Source organism: Topomyia yanbarensis, chromosome 2, assembly GCF_030247195.1.
Source record: "Topomyia yanbarensis strain Yona2022 chromosome 2, ASM3024719v1, whole genome shotgun sequence".
Classification (NCBI taxonomy): Eukaryota; Metazoa; Arthropoda; class Insecta; order Diptera; family Culicidae; genus Topomyia; species Topomyia yanbarensis.
The window spans coordinates 288,714,764-288,721,375 of NC_080671.1; the positions used below are offsets into that span (position 1 = coordinate 288,714,764).

Here is a 6,612-nt window from a genome sequence, read left to right on the forward strand (position 1 = left end):
TTCCATATAGAAAAACATTTTTTCTCTCAAACTATATTTGCGTTCTTTAACAGTCAAATGCTTTAAAAGATGATTAATATTTATCAGTAGTTGCACCCATCTCGGGAGAAGTGAGCTCTAAAGAATTGAAGCCGATAACCTCAAGTTAGATTTGAACGTGGTTGGCTGCGGTTTCAAATGTTCACAATAGACTCATCCACTTCTCGTTTGCTGGAGCATCCTGCTAAACCCTTGGGAACCTCTCGATAAGAACCAGCAACTTGCTGTGCTGATCAAACATAATACATCGATTGTCACTTCATGAGCAGGTTGTGCTTCAGCTTCAATATCTGGTTGTTGGTCTAAATCCACACCACGATTGAATTCACAGAATTTCCTCATAATCGGTTTTTCCGTCATGATTGGATTAAAACAATAAAAACTGAAACTAACGAAACTGAGAATTGTGCCTCCTTCCGAGATTAAGCGGGGGTTTATCGGGGTCTTCTGCATAGTGGTCAGATTGTGTTCCTTCTCGGTGGCTACACACTTGTGCATCTTCTTTTTCCAGAGGATCAGGAATTAAAATTAGATCCCTGAGGTACACCAGCAATTTTATGTTCTGTTGGCCATTGCTGGAAAACTTGTCGGTCTCCAGTAGCTGATAATTTGTAGCCGACATAATCGTTTATTGGCACAACACCGTTTCTACAAATCATCTGCCAATGTAAAACAAACGTATATTGATTTGGGATGAGAGAGCTTCAACATTTCCACTGCAAATTGCTGAAACCATTTTAAATTATTAAATTTAGAAATTTTCCACAGGTCTCGGAATATTTTTCACAAGTTTACCTGTGGTCTTCTGAGGATTCTCATAAGCTTTCACAGAGCACATACAGACCGCAAATATTCAGACACAATCGTAAGACTATTACCGATTTTCTTCAGCAGGAAGACATTTTGCATATGTCAGAATTCCAACAGTGAGGCAAGTTTTAGTAATATTTCATGAAAGTACACTGTAAATTTGACAATGTATTTTTGAAGTACCACGGTACTATATAGGGTAACCAACCAATTTTGGACCCTTGAGGAAGTGAAATTATGTTAACGTCAATAATGGGCCCTATTCTCACAGTCACGTCACCTAGTGACTAGAAGAAAATTTCCTTCTAGTCACCAAGTGACGTGACTGTGAGAATAGGGCCCAAAATTTCCCTGCCTATGTTTTTTAATGCAATACATGCACGAGTCTACTCCAAAATTACTGTTCTTGAAAGAAAACTGTCAATGGATATTTTATACCTTGACATAAACTCGAAAATGACATTTCTTTCCATCATGAAGTTTTCACATTTCGGACCCTTCCACAATAATTTAGATAAAACATTACAAAGAAACCTTTTCAAACACGTAACATGCATAATACCTAATCAGACAAACTAATTGAATCAATAAAAAATATTACAATTGTGTTTTTAAATCCAATATTGTTTGGATGATACCTCAACAGGTCGTTGGGCTCTTAAATCATACGATGTTTATTAGGGACGGTTCCTCGAAAAATCGTCAGAGTGTTCCGTATTAACTAGGGGGTGGCACCCCTATAGCGATGTACAGACGTTGACAGTAGTCAACATATGATGGACCTAGCCTAGCCGCTTCTAGGCCCATGCTCTTGCATTGGGCTGTTTGGATTTCAACAAACGCAAATGTTGGCTTGAAAAAATGGCTGCTAGTAAATGGTTGGTATTAATATATTTGTAATTATTTCACAATACGTTAATAACCCTTGTTAGACAATAGCTGTTAATCATTCAAAATACGCTGTGATACATAGCTGTACTTGCCGAGCCCCAGCTTGACCGGAATGACATTTGCTGCGCTCTTTGTTTACTAGGCTGATCAGCTGTTCGCAGGTTTTCTAAAAAAAGCTCGAGCTCGGAAAGTACTGCTATGTAACGCATGCCGCCTTTAAAACATCGCCCCACTAGAAATGTAGGGTCATCAATGAACAAATGCATTGGCCTAACGTAGGATGACATTCTCTTACTGACTGGGTAGATGGTGTAAACAACTGCTGTCAAAATATTACTGTTAATATATTACAAACATGACAATGTTGGCTGCACGTAAAAGCCAGCTCGTCTAAAATGTATGGAACAAAATGAGCGGGTATGTCAAAAAAGAAACATCTATCAACGAGTCCCGTTCCCAGGATTTGCTCTCTGACAACCGCACTCCCACATAGATAAATGTGGACACCTTTCGTAGGACACCGTCGTTTTCAGGTTTTTATTCCATAGTTTCTTACTCGATTTAAATGTGTATATCGTCTGTTAATTGACAGACAGTATGTTGTCTGTTTTGTTTATGGAACGATTCAAGAAAAACAGCAAACATACAGTGCAAAAGTTTGTTTCAGATAGTTTACTTACTTGTTCGAGTGTAATGCCTCCATAATTATTGCTGTTTTGGAGATCATCAGTTTTTTCCTCAGTCGATTCGTCAAGGAATTCTTCAGTTAAATCCTGCTCATTGCTAGTGGCAATTTCTTTTTGTACTCTTTGGATTATTTTAATTAATCTAGTTGTTATCTTTAGTCTTGTGAAATCCGAATCTTCAAGTGACATGAATACATCCTCTTCATTTATTTCTTCATCACCTGGAAAAGCAAAATTATAGTGTTTTAGCCGATATGCAATGTCTAAATTCTTACAAGTCATATTCAGTAATCTTGACAAAAAAATCGCCTCGAAATATATTTTTTTGTGCTATTGAAAGTAGACCAGAAAGCAAATGTTGCATGCTGATATAAATTATTAATTTCTACGAAGACATTATTATCAGCTATCTCTATCTCGTATGCGTGAAGGAATTCGTCATAGTTAGAAGTATTACATGCTTTTACGAGTAAGTACGTCTTGTTCTGAATGATGAGAATTTCTCGAATAACCCCGAAAGAAGGAAACACAAGGTTTTCATGATGTTTCAAGGATACGACCAGATTCGGACGGAATTCGATACCATTTACAGTGATAGATTTTGTAATAACAACAATCTCTTCTATTGATTTCAGAAAGGGATTGCTTTTACAGTCCTCTCGTTGAATATGTTTTCCTTGTTTAAATTCAATTTTGTCTCTGAATGGATTTTCCAGTATATCTACCACCATACGAGTAACTTGTCTCTTAGCTAAACTTTTCGTAATATTTTGAAAATTCCGACACGTTGATGATTGAGACTTACATGCTTTGTTCTTTTGTTCAAAAACAAGACAGTTAAATTGTTTCATATTTCCACTCATTCTTATACAATCAACATAATGATCTAAATGATGGCTTTTGTTGATTCTTTTACTGAATGCTGTAAAAAATAATTGCTGAAATAGTCGTATATGCTCATCTAGTGCGGCAAGTAAATACTCGGCTACAATTGGAGATTGCAATATTCGAACAATGCTAATCAGATGACCAATCAGTAACATATATTGGCAATCGCGAGGAATTTTGTGTCCAAATAAAAACGGAAAAGCCCTCAGTAGCAGAAGATTTTGCGTGGCGGTTTGTTTTAATCTGTTTCCATCCGGTTTTTTCAACATATCGTCCGTGAAATTAGCAGATGGTTTATTTTTTCGTTCTATATAACCATATTTGAATGAGTTTATTCGCATATTAATATATGAGGTGTTAAGTCCAACGTCTTTCATTTTTGTTAATCGGCTCAGTACCAACTGCACTGTTAGAGGTACTACCCCTTCTGCAACATCATGCATAACATCTAATGCAAAATTTTCGGTGATATGAAAACTTTCCAGCTCATTCAATATGCATCCAGCATCTTTCAATCCACAATCTGATGTTGAAATTATTCCCGATTTTAACATATCCATGTTCTCTTCATACCATTCTTTGGTTCGATATGGGTAACTTGCATGGGGGTTAGCCTTAAACAATGGTCTTGAAATTGTACAAATTCTACAAAACATGTTTGCTGCTGGGGATAACAAATTGAATACCTCGTGAACCGCTAATGTATCGCCACAGAAAATCGATAAAGCTGCTCTAATAACAAACTTTTCCGAATTGAAATATACTGTTACACCTTGTTCTAATCGTTTGAGATCGGAAATGAGTGGACGCAATATTTTGTTATAACCATGCTTTTTAACATCTAGTGACGTGCAATAAATAACAGGGAAAACGCTTTTCGGTGAACTGTTGAACTTATCAGGCATATTTTGAATTTTAAAATCTACGCACGACACTTTATTTATACCTGCTCGTGAACTTAGGGCGTTACCTAATTCTACGTCGTCCTGATAAAGGGTCAACCTAATTGCATCCGGGTGCTTTCGAAAGTATGTATTATTCATGTAAGATTCTCCTGTGCGGAATGAATCGTATTCCTTAACTCCCTCGGTAGGTTTCCGTTGATCTTCAAGAATCATTTCTCTCGTTTGTGGGTTTCGAAGGATCAATTTATGTGTGTCAATGATTGAAATATATTGAAATGTTTCACGAACCCTGACATTTTTATGTTTACCATCAACATGGCGAACATCTTCTCGGTAGCAAAGTAGCTTCTCAGTTGCCTTTGGAATGTCTATCGCCATATGTTGTAGAAATTTAGTCTGCTTGGGATATGTTGTAACATCAGAAAATATATCTGAACAGTCAAATATTTTGAAAAAATCGATAGCATTTCCCGAAACTATATCAATATTGTTTTGCGTTAGAAAATATGTCGTTCTCTCAAGTAAATATTCTGTTGTCATAGAAATTACCCTTTCACAGAGATTTATAGTTTCAGTCACCTTAGACTGCGGCAAAGATACATCGACCAACAGCTTACAAACTCCCAATGAAGCTACCCTCTTGATTTCTTCTAATGTCGTACAAAAGTAATTTTCATTCGAAGCACCTTTCTCTAGTTGTTCTGGATATTCGGGAAGTGATTCATCACTGCTGTCATGCAGATCATCGAAGAGTGGGAATGTAAATGAATGATTTTGTAACGGTGACGGAAACACAGCAGGATGCGTTCGCTGAATATGTCTCTTAAGAGATCCCATACACGAGTAACTCAATTTGCAGTTTGGAAAAGTGCAGTTATATAAAATAGTTTTCCCATCAAAATCGCCATTTTTGGTGTGATAACTTATATGTCTTTGTAACCCTTCAAGATTACCACCGACCGGTAGTTTGCAAAAAAAGCAGGTTATGCTACGTTTGCAGCCGTCAGCTTCTCTGAATGTCTAAAAATTAAGAAAGTGATTTGTTTACTTACTCAATAACTGGAGTATACGATTCTTTACCGACTCCTCCTCAGTATCTAAAAGCTGCATGACACGGTCCATTTTTGCACAATTAATTTTTTGAAAACACTTTCGAACACTTCCGTCGCGTATGAAACGAAAAAAGAATATGGCGGATCATAATGATGTTCATGCTCAGAATGACAACCAGTTTACCGTTTTACGGCAATGAGGTATGCTGACCTCGGTTCTTGACAAAATTGCTGTTGCTCTCGGTATTTTAGTTTCCGAATTCTCGTTAAAACAGTTTAGATGACGATCGTTCGGTAAAGTTAATTAACGATTTTCGGAAATGTTCGGAAAATACTGAAATGTCAGCTATTTTTGGTATTACCGATATATCTCAGCTAAATTATTTGCCGAGCTAGGAAGATGCAATTATGTATGTATAGCAAGGTTTTGAGATAATTTTGCTTTAAAAGCTCGTCACTTCAAATCCTCATCATGTTAGATTTCCTAATATCTTCAAATACCAGAATAAATGCATTTTATAAATTTGGATTTTTTAATGCATTTCCATTTAGGGATTAACTGTAACACGTCACGAAATCAGTCGTATATCTAAGTTAGTTTACCAGTACTATAAAGATAGTGGTAGTTTTTAAAGCGGGGTTTTTGCAACGTGATTAACATTAACAGTAGGTACCACAGATTAGTAAATATCAGAAATTTTCTATCTTTTGCCTCTGTCATATAGAAAGGTTATGCAATCGCTCTAAAAATCGTCGACCTAATCCCGGCCTGGAGGGCCAAAAGTCATATGCCATTCGACTCAGTTCGTCGAGATCGGAAAATGCCTGTGCGTGTGTGTTTTTTTTTACAATGGAGAATGCAATTTACGCACTGACCCAGTACACATGCTTAGTAGATGCCAAGCTACCACACGGAGTGTACTGGAGTGTCGGGCTCCACGATGAACAAGGTAATACCAATTAAACTCCATTGCGCTCCGCCATTGTGAGGCTGACTTGAATGCTCACCCTATCACCTGATTCACTCTCGATCATACCACTATTACGCCCTGTCGCTCCCCCTGGCATCCCATGTGGGACATTTTTCTTAGGCGCCACTTCTGACTTACCATGTGAGGCTTACTTGGGAGCTCACCGTTTTCGTACATTGTGAGGCTTACTTTTGTGCTCACCTCCAACATACCATGTGAGGCTTACTTTTGTGCTGCCACGCCACGAGGTATCAATAGCGAAGTCCCAACATACTAAGCTACGACTCTCCCATATTGGCATGAGGCAGTCCATATATATGCCTATTCACTCATTCTTCTGCCTTGCCGCGGGGTGGCTGGGTTTCCCCCT

General features: G+C 37.6%; 1 long non-coding RNA gene across 1 annotated transcript; it reads right to left on the minus strand.

Annotated features, from left to right (window-relative positions):
• Positions 1–980, minus strand: LOC131683233 (uncharacterized). The gene is made up of 2 exons (XR_009304442.1): positions 835–980; positions 1–765 (listed from the first exon to the last, which is right to left on the minus strand). It is a non-coding gene; the product is annotated as an uncharacterized LOC131683233 (long non-coding RNA).
• Positions 981–6,612: the final 5,632 nt, after the last annotated feature.